Source organism: Pseudoliparis swirei, chromosome 7 (genome assembly GCF_029220125.1).
Source record: "Pseudoliparis swirei isolate HS2019 ecotype Mariana Trench chromosome 7, NWPU_hadal_v1, whole genome shotgun sequence".
In the NCBI taxonomy this organism is placed as follows: Eukaryota; Metazoa; Chordata; class Actinopteri; order Perciformes; family Liparidae; genus Pseudoliparis; species Pseudoliparis swirei.
The window spans coordinates 5,743,828-5,758,745 of record NC_079394.1 but is presented as its reverse complement, the minus strand read 5'-3'; the positions used below and the strand labels follow the sequence as shown (position 1 = coordinate 5,758,745).

The window sequence follows — 14,918 nt, the reverse complement described above, 5'->3', positions numbered from 1 at the left end:
GTATTGCAGAGCCCGTTGTGAATGTGAAGCTCAGCGAGCAGCACGTTAGCAAACAGCAGAGGCTGGCTTTGGTCGAGCCTCTCGGGTCACCTGGGAGGACCCGTTCAGGGAGGGAGAAAAGGGGGGGGGGGGGGAATGGCTGGGGAATAAACGCTGATTGCACCGTTCACTGTGAACTTGAAGCGGGAGGTTCTCTGTTAGTTTTATTCACTGAATCGGTAAAAAAAAAATTCTGAATACTCAAGGCAATTTATTCTTTTGTTTACACAATTGTTTTCACTTCAATATCTTAATTAGATACTTCTAAGCACTTAATACCAGCGCACATGTAATGCATTTGGTGCCAATCATTCAGTCACTCTTCTACAGAGTACACATTGTACAAAGGGACAACAAGTTAATTATCGACACATACGTATGTTTAATAGATCAAAATGTGTTTCTCAGGATAAAAAAAAAAGCTTTGTACTTTGAATTCTGCGCATGCCAAGGTTTTACGTTTCCTTGAAGAGACACCGCAGTCTGTATGTGCCAGTGTGCGTCTGTGGTGAGATAATAGCCGCCCTCTATAATGGCAGGATAAGGGCTTGTGCTCACAGGTTTGTGATGAGCACTCAGCTGTGGGCAGCTGTTAAACACCAGGTTATTGTCGTGCACTCGTCGATCTGTTGACTCGTATCGCCAACTCGGAGACAAAACGCAAGAATACATTTCGGTCATGTGGTCCCATTAACTGTCTCAGTAAGAATTTGTTTCAGATACACTACCGTTCAAAAGTTTGGTGTCACGAAGAAATGTCCTTATTTGTCAAAGTAAAGCACTATTTTATCCAATGAAGATAACATTAAATTAATCAGAAATACATTCTATACATTGTTAATGTGGTAAATGACTATTCTAGGTGGAAATGTCTGGTTTTTAATGAAATATCTACAAAGGTGTTCTTATGGTACATTGTGTTATCGCCTTAGAAGACTAACGGAGGGTTAGAAAACCCTTGAAACCCCTTTTTAAGTTAGCACAGCTGAAAACAGTTATGCTGGTTAGAGAAGCTATAAAACTAGCCTTCCTTTGAGTTTGACGTTTGAAGAACAAAATTAATATTTCAAATAAAAATCATTATTTCTAACCTTGTCAATGTCTTGACTATATTTTCTATTCATTTTGCAAATCACTTGATAAATAAAAGTGAGAGTTTTCATGTTAAACACGAAATTGTCTGGGTGGGTGACCCCAAACTTTTGAACGGTAGTGTAGATCTAAATGCAACAATGTGTTCAGCTCCAAATCAGCACGATTACGTGTCTGGTGTGTGTGTGTGTGTGTGTGTGTGTGTGTGTGAGCTAGAAGTGGAAAGGTTACCCTGCTTTCCCAAACATGCTTGCCGCGTCGCCACGGCTGTGTGGCCGGGCACGGTGACAAAGAGGCTGTACGGTGTTGGCTCTGGTCGAGATGTATGGTGCTGGATCTTTTCCTTCAATGGGCTCCTCTGCGTGGCAGCCATATTGGGAGGGAGAGTACTGTGTGGTCGCCTGAGAACTTGTGTGTTTCCCAGCCAACGCGCATCTAAAGAATAACAATTTCACTAGCCATGAAGACCATCCATGGAGCCATGGGGGCCGTGGCCAGAAAGCTCAGCCAAACACTCTCCTCTCATGCAGCTCTCTATGTACTCCTATAAATACATCTCCTATTTGTATAGAGGCGATATGCATCTTTGGGAAAATACCACAATGTTGACATAAGAGCACCTTCTGCACCCCCTACTCCTATTTTACTGCCCCCTCCCCTCTCAAAACTCTTTCTACCCCTTGCTGAACCTTTCACTGCCTGAGAGAGAGAAGGAGGGATAAATGAAGGGAGACTGGGAGTAAAAGAAGTGTCTCTTAAAGGCCTCCACGGTCTTTAAGCCACTATGGTATCCACCAGAGCCCTCACATACACTCGGCCTCTAAAGGGCTTTTGTCCTGTAAAGAGGGGGTTTGGCTAAATTGGGGGGTGCTTGTGGATTGGCGGGTGGGATTGGGCTGGGTGCAGTATATTTGGCTCCCACGTCTCCATCATTGGAATGGTGAACTTCTTTTTTTTAAGCCAAAGAAACGAGAGGTGGGGAGTGGAGGGGCAACAGGGATTCTGTTTTTTGGGGGGCAGAAAGGTTTGGAAATCTTCCAAACAGTGCCTTTTTGCTTTCAAAGAAGGCTCCACTTGTGTAAATGTGCTCTTTGTCCCTCGGCCTATTGTTTGAATAGCATTGTGGACTTTTTGTGGGAAGCTCACAGGGGCCTGGGGGGCCGAGGAGGCCAAAGGGGGCTCTGCCTGAATGACTTGGACCCAGGACGATAGGGCTGTGAAGGTACAATTAGGAAATGTTCATACATGCATCTACACAAATGCTTGTACGCACTTAATTACACATAAACACAAACATGAATATTAATTTAAAGTGGAGACACTGACTTCACAAATGTGGAAGTGTTGGGCTCTCATCACCCATCTAAAGTTATTGAAGTAAATGTTGACAGACCCCAATGGAGCAGTGGACTTGTCTTTCCGAGGGCGATCCCATTGTCCCCTCTCTGCTGACAGACACAATATGAAAACAGTCTGCCGCCCTCCCCCCTATAAAGGGATTTCTTGATAGAGCTGAGTGTCTGGGGTCCCTCGCTGCAGCCAATTCATGACTTCCATCTGTCCTCTCAAAATGCCGGCAGGTGGAAGAGAGGCACAAAGCATTTGCATCATGGGTCCAATTATTCTGCCTTTACAGAGAACATGGTTCAGTAGATGCAAATGTTTACCCACGTTTTAAAATTGTAGTTTCAGGATATTAAAACGACTCCTGACATTGGATCTGGGAGTTAATTTACCTACTTTTTATTTCTGTTGTGAAAATTCCTTAAATATATCTTTGCATAATTCCAAAAGCAATTAAATAATGCCTTTGTAAAGATGTACTATTGCTGCAACAGGTGCATGTAGTTACACAGACCAGAGGCAGACTAACATTCAAATCCAATGAGGATAAACCAGTGAGGATTAAAAAAAAGGCCCTAGGAAATATCTCCCTTCCTCGTGAGGACGATCTACTCTCTAGTTTCTGTTACTCTGTCTTCTCTGGTATATTCCCCATCAGTCGTATTCCCAAACCTCAAACGTTCCCTCTACTTCCCACAGTTGGTTAGATGCTTGTGTCTCTTCTGAGCTCTCCTCTACTGTCATCGCCAGATATCCTGTGACCTCTCTTTCCTCCGAAACCCCCCAGAGCAGCACTCGGGCGTTCTGCTGAAAGGTGATTGAGCATGGCACCCTGCTCCAGCCCTGTCCTGCTTTGTCTGGGGACGTGTGCCTGTGTCAGGAACCACAATTAGTGGGGCGCGTCCCCGACCATTAATCACAGAACAGTCCTGGACCTCAGTGCAGGCTGTGAGGACCCGACGCTCGCACTCACTGACAATTTGCTCAGCGTCCGCACGTTGCTGTGCATATAAGATTCAACACAGCGATGGAAGACAGTGTTTTATTTTTTTTCGTTTCCATATTGTATTATTCTTATAAATAATTGTACCCAGAAGGGGCACCATATGAGCCAATCAACTATTAATGCGGACATCTGTATTGTTGTAATTTGGATTGTCTTACTCTTTGATGACTCTTTGATACATTTCAAACTCTAATCATGAACTAAACCTTTAAGAGGTTTTTTATGCCTATTTATTTGGACTCTTCACTCTTTTTGTACATTTAACTCCGTAAACATTGAACACTGGAAAAGCAATTTTACCTAAAACATTCACTTCCGTTCAAAAGTTTGGGGTCATCCAGACAATTTCGTGTCTTCCATGAAAACTCACTTTTATTTATCAAATGAATTGAAAATTGAATAGAAAATATAGTCAAGACATTGACAAGGTTAGAAATAATGATTAATATTTGAAGTATTAATTTTGTTCTTCAAACTTCAAGCTCAAAGGAAGGCCAAGTTGTATAGCTTATATCACCAGCATAACTGTTTTCAGCTGTGCTAACATAATTCCACAAGGGTTTTCTAATCAGATATTAGTCTTCTAAGGCGATTAGCAAACACAATGTACCAATAGAACACTGGAGTGATAGTTGATGGAAATGGGCCTCTATACACCTCTGGAGATATTTCATTAGAAACCAGACGTTTCCACCTAGAATAGTCATTTACCACATTAACAATGTATAGTGTGTATTTTTGATTAATGTTATCTTTATTGAAAAAACAGTGCTTTTCTTTGAAAAATAAAGACATTTCTAAGTGACCCCAAACTTTTGAACGGTAGTGTATATAAAGATCAATGTACCCGCTTTACAGCGTCGGATGCATCCCATCTAGACAATCGTTTACAGTGAAGACATGGAAACAATGCATGCATCTTGCAGAATGTACGCCAGACGGAGGACAAATACGAGCTTGACCTGAGAAAACATCCTCGATTCCCTTTTCACCCAGAGTATTCAGATCAATACTGTGGCAGGATGTTAAATATTTGTCATCAGACAATCACACATTGATAACTCAAATCAATGGATGATAGGATTGAATGACAAAAGGCGCTGTGCTTGCTTACCGTGCTCCTAAGGGATGAGGAGGAAAAAGGGAAGGAAAGATGGAGGGAGATGGAGATATGTGGATTTTTTTTCTTCACTTATTTGTAGATGGGGGGACTTTGAGGGTGTGCGAGTGTTCATGAAGAGATCTCTCTGAAAATGCAGGGGACTACTGTCAAATTGAACTCTTTGTACTTTGTAGCTTGGCAGTCTGTTGGCCCACTATTCCTTGATTACAACACATAACACACACAGATAATGCTCATAAAACATAAACATATGTGTTGAAGCACACACACAAACATACACACACACACACACACAGACAGACTCTCTGTGTCACACACATACCCACACTACTCTGTATGCTCCCCTTTCTCTCACTGTCTTTATTTAACGCATAATGAATTCTGAGTCCGGTCTCTTTCGATCTCGATCTCTCTCTCTGTTCCCCATGCTTTATAAAAACAGAGGAATGGAAAGCAGCCAGATGGTAGCTCAGGCCTAATATAAAATCAATACACTGCCTCCAAGAGTACTGAAGAGGGGAAAAAAGAACAAGAGTTAAAAAATAAAAAAAAGAACATTCAAACACCACAAATGCCAAAATAGAGTTCTTTGGTCTCTCCTTTTCTCTTCACCATCTCTCTCTTTTCCCTCCTCAGTAAAGTATGTCCCCCTCCCCCCCAACACACACAGACAAGCATATTGTATCAGTGTGCTTCAACCACGTGCTCCAGCTTTGAGTACAATCAAACCTCCAAACTTCCCCACTCACTGCCTCTAAATGCACCTCCAGGGAAGGCAAGAGGAGCTTCTTGTGTGTGAGTGTGTGTGTGTGTGTGTGTGTCACTGCTGGCACACAAGAATTTCAGGACATCTCATTGGATCGCAAAGTGAGAGAGAGGAGGAAGACGTGGTAGAGATAGCCTTTGAAGAGGGAGAGGACTAAGGGCCATTGAGAAGTCATTAGGGTAATGATAATTGGCACGGTGAATAAGCAAAGAGAGAAAAGGGGGAGGAGAGAATGTGCATGTGTGTGTGGGTGTGGAGGGTGGTTAACAGATGCAAAGAGGTGATATGTACAAGTTAATTTGATTGACAGCCACATGTCGGATGGTGGTGTGTGTGAACCAAGATGCCCCGGTGAAGTTTGGCTTGTTTTATATGAAAAAAGTAAGAATACATGCATTTGAAAGAGGGTAAGAGAGATAGTGTGTGTGTGTGTGTGTGTGTGTGTGTGTGTGTCAGCAGCTCCACTCTGTGTGAGGAGCAGTAAAGCCTGTCCTCTGGTGACTGGGCCTGCTTGCTGGGTGACAGATAGCCCAGGGAGAGAGGGGACACCAGGCTGTTTAGCTGATAATTAAGGGGGTTTTATCTTAATTTGAGCTGTTACTCTCTATCCTCTCCTGTGATTTATGAGTTGCTGGCCCAGCCCTGCTCCCCTGTTCTGCCCCTCAGCATTGGGAACAAGACAAAGGAACCTCTCCCCTCTGTACATGTATTCTGGAACACACGCTTTTGCATTACAGACATACAATTACGTGCACATTATCACAAACTCTCAAGCGTTGACGCACAAAACTGATAATTATAAAAGGCCAAAGGAATACATTTGCACATTAATTCTCAAAGGAGTACGAAAGCGCACACTTTTAGCACGCTGGCTGACTGATATCTGCCTGCAATGGGGCAGCAGCTCTCTCTTTTGGCCTTTATTCATCCTCAGCCGGACTCTCGTGGTAATGAATCGTTCGAGAAAAGGGGCTGAAGGTTTAACCTCTCGCCGGCCGGCCCAGGAGAGAAACACAGAGCGGAGCAGGATAGAGTTCCTGCGAGGTGGAGTGACCGCAGGCAAGAGTTAACTCGATCTTCAGCTGGGTGGGGTACAGGGTGGAGGGGGGTGGGGGTGTATTACAGGCAAACAATGCCAGCCACTGTTCTCAACCCATCAACCCCCAGGGTCACAGAGGAGAAGACATGCTAGTGCAACCTCATCTCCTCCAGTCACCTCTCACATAAAGGCCCGGGATTTCTCCAGCGCCCCGGCTCGGATGTTGTTTTTACACAGTTTACGGGTAGGTCTTTTGGCCAGGCGTGTTTCAGACTGCGCGGTAATAATCCCAAAGGTATTTGGCTGGAGGGAGAGAACTTTACACCTCAAAAATGGAGGAGGGCAAGAAAAGTATGGGCATTCTTGCGGGCGTATATGCACGCCAAGACGTCACGCTCTCTGCCTCTCACCTGGAGTCATCTTGTGTCCGGTCAGTCTGCATTCAGGAGATATTTCTGAGTCTCGGTCCTTCTCGGACTTTGCCTTGCGACTATGCTGTCCCTGCAGTTGCCGAAACAAGTTTGAAACTAATGAGACAAAATAAAAGAAGAGCAAAACATCTAATTCAAGGAATTCCTCTGTGAAGGAATTCATAGATGTTGATCTGCACTTCACACATTTCATTTATTTACACTACACACATATTTCATTTACACTACACACATACTTTGCATTTGCACACTGTCTATATTTAATATTTTAATATTTAATTTAATTTGTCATTAGTATTGTGTATTGTGTATGCATATATGTTATATATATACATATATATTTTATTTTATATTTTACTTTGTATACTCCTATATCTTTCATCCCTGTTTTTTTTCTTCTTTTTTATATTTTCTTTTTTATTCTTTTGCGTTTAGTTTATTGGTGCTGCTACTGTGACGACAAATTTCCCCTTGGGGATTAATAAAGTATATATCTATCTATGTTCTGCAGACCAACAAATGAAGAAAGCCCACTTTAGCCAGAGGATGTGTACGTGTGTGAGATCATGTGTGATGAGATGTACAATATGGATAGGAGTTCACCGCTGGAGGTTGTTATTGACCCTTGACCCTTGCGAGTCCAAAACCTGTTTGTGTTTCCAAAAGGTCCCTCCTCTTTTACTCTTATCTCCTGCATGGCGGGGGGGAAGGAGGGCTGCGGTGGAATCGGGGGGTTTCAGCCAAAGGCACGGAGACTTCTCAGGGCATGAAACCTCATCTGTCCGCTCCTCCTCCATCCATCTCGGCTCTTAGCTTTCACCCCTGACCCTGTCACACCCTCCTCTGGGCTCCAGCAACAACAAAAGGAGGAGATTAGGGAAATCGACAGGCTGGAGGGGATTACTGTAGCCTTTTTCATCTCGGCCTGCGCTCACAGTTGACACAGTCTGTTAGTAGTACTTCAACTTAATCTGTGTGCAGTTTGCTTTTTAGCTTGTGTACTTATGTTCGCCGTGGTTTGTACATATAATTAATTGCAAGCAAAAACCACAGAAATGACAGAAGCTGTCAGTTGCGTGTTCTTCAGGCATGTCCTATCCATGCACACCACTTATATTAATAAACACGCACGGCCACACGCAGCACACATTTAGCCGACGGACATGTTGACACGCATACGCTACCTTCTGTCAACGTCAGAGGCCGTCTCTGATGTGCAGTGTCCCTGTAGAGACATCAAACCCAGACAGGAAGTGGACAGCCCCAACAGGAAGTAAGTCAATCGAGGGGCATAGGACTAGAGACGTGGCTCGGCCCAGCTTCAAACTTCGCACCGAGTGTTCAATTTCATTTTTATAGAACTTTGCACACGCTGCTGGAGTGACACACACGTGATCACAAGTTGTCTTACTTGGTCATAAATTGTAAAAGTATATCTTCTCCCTCGCTCGCAGCATCCAATTTATGCAAACCTGCGATGCTTAATTCTAGTTACGTCTTGTATCCACCCACCTCTCCTTTCCCTTTCCCCTTTCAGCCCGGTGCAGCGGCCCTGAATGGCCGTGGTTCTCAGAGCCTGGCAGCAAGTCAAAACTATGTGCTCGGCCCTCGAGGAGCACGTCTGCTAACCGGTAAGCTGTTTAGCTCCTAATACCAACAACAAACACTCTTTCTGTGCTGGCCCTGGGCACGGAGCACAGTGCGCTGCCTGTGAGAGGTCAGACAACTCTATAATCGGACTCTACCCATCTGCCCTCTGCTCTCCCACACTGAGCAGCAGGTTGGGCTCCTCGGCAGGGGACTAAGTGGGACACGGGGACACAGATGCCCATTGACACTGCACCATTCATGGAGTTTAAGCCCCAGCATAGCCACCCAGCGATCTCACAATGAGTACATTATTTAATGATGTGGTATTTGTGTGCTTTGCTCATGTGTGTGTGTGTACTGTATGCGTTTTGTACTTGTGATTGGGAGTGAAGGTGCGGATGTGTGAGAGCTGGTGTTATTGTGTGTGGAGAGGTGTATGTATGCCTGTGTGTTTATGAAGTGCTAATTCAGACATTTAATTTGCCACAGCCGAGTGAATGTGCAGAGAGGCGTCTCAGGAGACGTGTGCTGTCACCACCCTCTCCGCCCACCTCTGCTTCCCTGCATTCCTCCTCCCCCACACGGCTCTCACCCTCATTCTCTTTACTCGCCTTCCACCCTCCACCCCACCCCCGCTCCCCTGGTTCTGCACCCCATGCTGGGGCTAATTTTAGAGTTTCTTCCCCGGATCCCGGCATCCAGCTGGAAGTGTCCCTCCACCCCTGCTTAGAGCATCTCTCATGGATGTGCTCCACCAAGCGCTCCGATACTCCTCCAGGGCATGTACAAGGTGTGCTGGGGGAGAGGGAAGGTGGAGCATTGGGGCAGGTGGGGTGGGGAGGCAGGTTAGCTTGGAGCTCTCTGCTCTTTAACCATACCAAGGTGCCATGGTAACAGTAGTATACCTCTCTGATGGGTGCTTTTCTCATTCTTTTTCTTAATCCTCACCACGATTCACCCTATTCACTGGAAGAGTGCTGTTCTCCACTCAGGAGTGCACGCTTGCAGGTGATTGGCTAAGCAGAGTCCCTGGTGGTCTATTAGCAGTTAGAAAGTACACCAAATAGTGTGGTGAACATATTTAGAGGCATATTTATGTCGGATGAATTGAAATGGGACACACAGCTGCACAAGCACGCACTCAGAACACAATTTACACACATGAATTGGTGTCAGCATTACACCTGTCCTAACCCGGGTAGTTTCACTGTGCTGTAATCTGTTTTAATCACTATTTATGGAGAATTAATACTCCGGGGGAACAGAGCTCTGGGGTTTTCTTGAGATTACAATTTCTAGCCCGAACCATCAGTTGTCAATGAATAGAATAGACTTTGCCAAACAAAATCTCTGCTTAATTTAGACTGAACAAGAGATGAGTCAATGTACCTAATTGCTGCATTGGGTGAGATTGATTTACAAAAGCAGCTTCTGCTTAAATAGTTACATTGCAGAGTTATAAATTTGGACCGCAGTGACGAATTTAACTTTTTCAAGATTTCGTTGGATGAAAAACAATACTCGGTGCAGATTTTTCACTTTATTTTTGACTGTAAAACACATGGACAAATATATTTCTATACAAATGATAAACAAAGGCATTTTGCAGTTCCATTGTGAGTTTGTTGTTTTCTGTTTGATGTAACACAAAAAGGCTATGCCCCTCAAACAGAGAGGAAAAATGGGACGAGTACATTTGAGGCTTTACTCCAATTGGATTTCTTCCTCTTTCGTACCACAGACTGAAATTGGAAGTGTTTCAAACGGCAGACTGCAATGATCTCAATGACCGCTGTGCTGCCTGTAAAAAGCAGCCGCAGAAAGTTACAAAACAAACTGGGCAATGTCTCACTTTGTCGTCTGTCTGCCCGGATTTGCTTTCTTGTTGTTGTTTTTGTCCAAGCTTTTGGGGCGAAATCCTTACATGTAGGCGTTCATTCAACTGCTCTAACAAGCCTACTGGGGCATGAGCTGAGCTATCTGTGGGACAGGAATCAGACCTGGCCAAGGGCACAAATCACAGAGAGAGAAGAAGAGAGACCCTGACAGCACAGGGCTGCGGCTCAGCTTACTCCCTCCTCCCCTTTGCTCTTTGGTGGATTTTATGCTTTTCCTGCTCTCTGTACTGCTGCTGAGAGCTCTGTTGGCTTGTTAAACATAATCTCCATGCACGACGAGAGAAGAGGACAGTTGTTTCTCCTGCGAGGACCTCTCTGAGCTGTGCTGAGAACTGGTGGGTTAGAGAGAGAGAGAGAGAGTGTGTGTGTGTGTGTGTGTCATGTTGGACATCGCAGGGATGTGATTCATCATGCGGTGGTCAGGCGGACTCAACAGTCATGACCACAGCCAGCCACACCAGGCCATCTGAGACCATGCTGCGCTGAGGCATGGTCGCTCTCTGCACACAGCATCTCTTGAAACACCCCAGGGAGGCAGCAGAGGCGGCGTGTGAAACACACACCAGGCAGAGACCGGAGGGAGCACGAGCTCACATACAGCATGTGTGTGTGTTAATGCGTGGATGTTTGCGTGCTTCAACTGGATGCATGTGCACGTGCGTGAATGTGTTTCCCAAAAGGCACATGCTTGTGGTGGGATCTGAAAAAATATGTATATTCTAGGTTGGGGGAAAGCTTTCCACGACTCGCCTGCGGAGAAAGTTTCTGGCTGTCGCTGAGGCCTCGGGCTCCTGAGACGCTGGTTGGGGGCTGGATTTCTATCCTCGCTCCTTCTCCATTGCTCCATCCTTCTCACCCTCTTTCTCCCTCTGGATTGAGCTGAAGGACATGTCACCACAACAGGGCACTGGATAAGACAAGCCCCCCCCCCCCCCCCCCCCTGCCTCCCAACTTCCTCTCTCTTTTTTCTTTTCTTTTTCATTCAGTCCCCACAAACACTAACACATAAACAAACTCAATTAGCTAATGACACTGGCCTGGCCATTGGCTGGTCCTAATTAACGTTTACTGGCTGCCTGATGTCAGCTCTCAGGCAGTGATTAATATAGGCCCCCCGACCAGAACACACACACAGACACACACAACATGCAGGCAGGCAGCACCGAGGTGAGAGGTGCTGCTTGTTTCATATTATGATATTACCACGCAATTGTTTGAGGCTGCCACGACGTAACATGTGCCAGTTGGCCGCAAACCAAACCTTTTTTTTAAAAACAGTAGACAAGGCCTCCAGAGAGGTAGATGCTGTAACATGATCATTAATCCTCTGTGCTGTAAAACAGATTAGAGCCTCGGTGGAGTAGTAAGAGGCTCAGTCCAAACATACCGGAGCGAGCAGACAGTGTGCGAACAGGCCCCGTGGAGCACTGCTCAGGAAAGCTGCCGTTTAGCTTGCAAAGGGTTAACATACGTTGGGCTTGCAGACTCCCTGCGTGTGACGCACTGTCTCGATGACGGAAAGTCTAACAGGAAAGGCAGACTCAAAAAGGTCCCTGTGCAGCGAGGGCCCAAGGTACGTTTTCTTTGGCCCTCTCCTCACATTTTTTGCACTTGTTTTTCCAATTTGCTTAACTACAGTTCAATGGTTTTTGCATTTGCAGATTGCTGCACAGTTCCTCTTTTAATTCCGGTGGCGGGAGCTTTGCCTTTTATTGCTATTGTGGGGCGCATTCTGTTTTTCTCCTTCTTTTTAAAAAAAATCTAGGGTTTTGGCATCAGTCCCACTTGCCTGCTACTGGCCCCTCTCCCCCTCTGCAATTATGGTGTCCTTTTTGCCCATAAATTCACCCCGCAATCCCCATAAGCCGCCCAGCGATTTCTAGTGATAAAATGGCATCACACCTGACCCAAAGTCTCCATGTGTGTTTTTGTGTGTGTGTGTGTGAGAGAGAGATTGAATATGAATGAGGTCAGTTGGAAGGGTGGACACAGCAGTGACAAGGCTTCATATGTTAATATGCTGCACATGTGGCTCTGGCATTGGAGGGCTGCGGTGGTCAGAATGACCCCCTACCCATTTCCACTCCATCCCATTCATCCCCACTGAATGTGACTCTCCATTCACGCTGTTTTCACAGAGGAGGGAGGGAAGGAGGGAGGGGGAGGGGGACGGTGGTCTCAGAGGGAGAAACGTGGTCTTTCTCTTCTCCTGGCTCAGAGAGAAGGAAAAACAATTGGTGTGCAAATGGATGCCTCTCCCTTATTCCTGGATGACCCCTCCCTCCCTCCGTCCCCCCTCGTCCCCCCTCCATGCATCCTTTCTGTCGTCTTTGAGTGTTTAGAAAAAGGGCCACAGTGGGCTACACTATGAGCATCTGTGTAAAATCTGAATAAATAAAATAGTGTAGGGTGTATCCTGAGGTAATGTGTTTATACTGTGTGTGTGTGTGCACGTGTGTGTGTGTGTCCACTCACTTGTCTGTGTGCTAGCAAACCTGTCAAAGGAGAAAGGCCCCCAATGTCCTCTGTAATTTTCATAGGTCAGAACCGACAATGGGCACTTTGATAGAGAAGCTGTGGAGATGTAAATCAGCCAATGGAGGGAGACAAAACAACTGTCCTCCCACTGCCCCCCACACCCTCCCCCCAAAAAAGGGGAATTTAAGTTTAAATGAGTGAGAGTGAGGGAGCAAGAGAAGAGAGAGAAAGAGCAAGAAAGACATCCCCTCTGCCTTTATTTTGATGATAGTCTCCTTTTCAGGTTCTCTGTGAGTTGCCGGTGGCGGTAGCAGCGAAGTTCTGTGCCGCTAAAGGAATTATTTTAGTCAGTTTGTCTCATTCCTGGGAAAGTCTGGAGCATCTTCTCTATTGCCCGGCACCTGGAGTGAGTCGCTGGGAAGCAGGACAATAGCATTGAGGTTGGTGGGTCGGCGGAGCACGGTCCTGCTCGGCTCCAGACTTGGACACGCTCCAGGCCTCCCCTAATCCCATCACTACAGCAGCCCCGGGGCTGAAAAGACCCTCTGGAGAGGGCGGGAAAGCCTCCAGCAGCAGTCACATTGAGAATATGCCTCTGTAGAATATGTAAATATGTCTGTATACTTCTAATAAAAACAAGGAAGAGTGAGTGTGTGTGCGTGTGTGAGAGCGACAGAGGGTTGTCTATAAGCGGATTGTGGAAGGAGCAGGAACAAGATGTCATGAACAAACTTTGAGAAACAAATTAGAGATAAAATCAAAATGCTTAAAATTCATAAGTACAGATTAAAGTCATAAAGATGCCACAAATAATGTGTGTGCGCCCATGTGCCCGGAAGGCCTCCGGGAGCATGGCATCTGCCTAATATCCGCAGGAGGATGACAAATTGCTTCTACACGTATGACTCTAGTTCAGAACATGAATGGGCTTGAGGGAGGCCCAACACAAGCAGCGAGTTGTCAGTAAACGGGGAATGCTTCCGTATCTGTTTGCATACCACGTTTGCACGCAAAAAAAGTGTAAAATGAGGGAAATTCTTCACTCGCAAACCTGCCTCAACTAATGGTTGTGCTCATTGAGTAGCTGTGGAGTTTTTTTTTGAGAGCTGCAGGATTATGTGGAAGCCTCAGAGTGTGAATGAGCAGTGAGGCGGTCAGTCAGACAGACAGTGGTCAGAGATAAGCAGATGAAAGCCCTGGGGATGGCTGGTGGGAGAGAGATTGATCCATCAAAGTCTACAGACAGCTGTTGTGACATTTGATGGCACTCTCATGAAAACAGCACATTAATGGTTAAAGAATGTATAAAGCAACAGGTGAAAAGCAGCACTTAAAATACATCTTCAGACATTTAGACCGCAATGTTTTTGCCATGGTGAGAGATTCAAACTTTACAAACTAATTTTAATTAAATTAAAATCAATTGGATAACCCTGGTTTTAATAATATCAGAAATAAGAATTTTTAAAGGGAAAAAGGAAGTTTTTTGTTCATCAAGCAAGTTTAGTCAATTTAATGGAACGTTGTGAAGAAGAAGCTGCTGCCAGGGAGGTCCCCTGTAACTTGGCTTTTGGTGAGTTTTTACTCGTGCTGAATATTTACACAGTTCATTATACATGCAACGTGTCATGACTAAAATCCACTAAAATCCAAAGTTGGAATTGAAAAAACAACAACACATAAATTGACAATTCGTATAACTGACATACCTAGTTTGAGAGGAGATACAAACATATCTATATAGATGTAGGTAATGTGTGTGTTTTTTCTGGGCCTGTATTCGTTGGAAGCTTGTCTGTTTACGGTTTGCGTGCAGGAGTTCAGGCTGAGAACCACCAGTGGAAATTGCTCTTAGATAATGAACTCTGTTCCCCTCCAGTAGGTGCGAAACCGCCTGAGGGTTCAGAGCAGTCAGGTAACAACAGCTCCTGGGTATACAGTGCAGCTGACAACAAGTACAGACCATCTTAGAATAGGGCAACATACCTCATTAAAATGTATATCATGTTTGTACGGACTTAGCCAAGGGACTGCTCTGTTAATGGTACAAATCTGTATAGCTGGCATAGGAATATCATCTTCAACTATTGATTCTGTCTTTATGAGCAAAAT

At 45.2% G+C, this 14,918-nt stretch overlaps 1 long non-coding RNA gene across 2 annotated transcripts; it reads left to right on the top strand.

Moving 5' to 3' along the window:
• The first annotated feature begins 11,751 nt into the window (after positions 1-11,751).
• Positions 11,752-13,455, top strand: LOC130197134 (uncharacterized). 2 transcript variants are annotated; one of them, XR_008832386.1, is made up of 2 exons: positions 11,752-11,901; positions 13,090-13,455. It is a non-coding gene; the product is annotated as an uncharacterized LOC130197134 (long non-coding RNA). The 2 variants fall into 2 exon arrangements; XR_008832385.1 differs by having other exon boundaries at positions 12,094-13,455.
• The last annotated feature ends 1,463 nt before the right edge of the window (positions 13,456-14,918 follow it).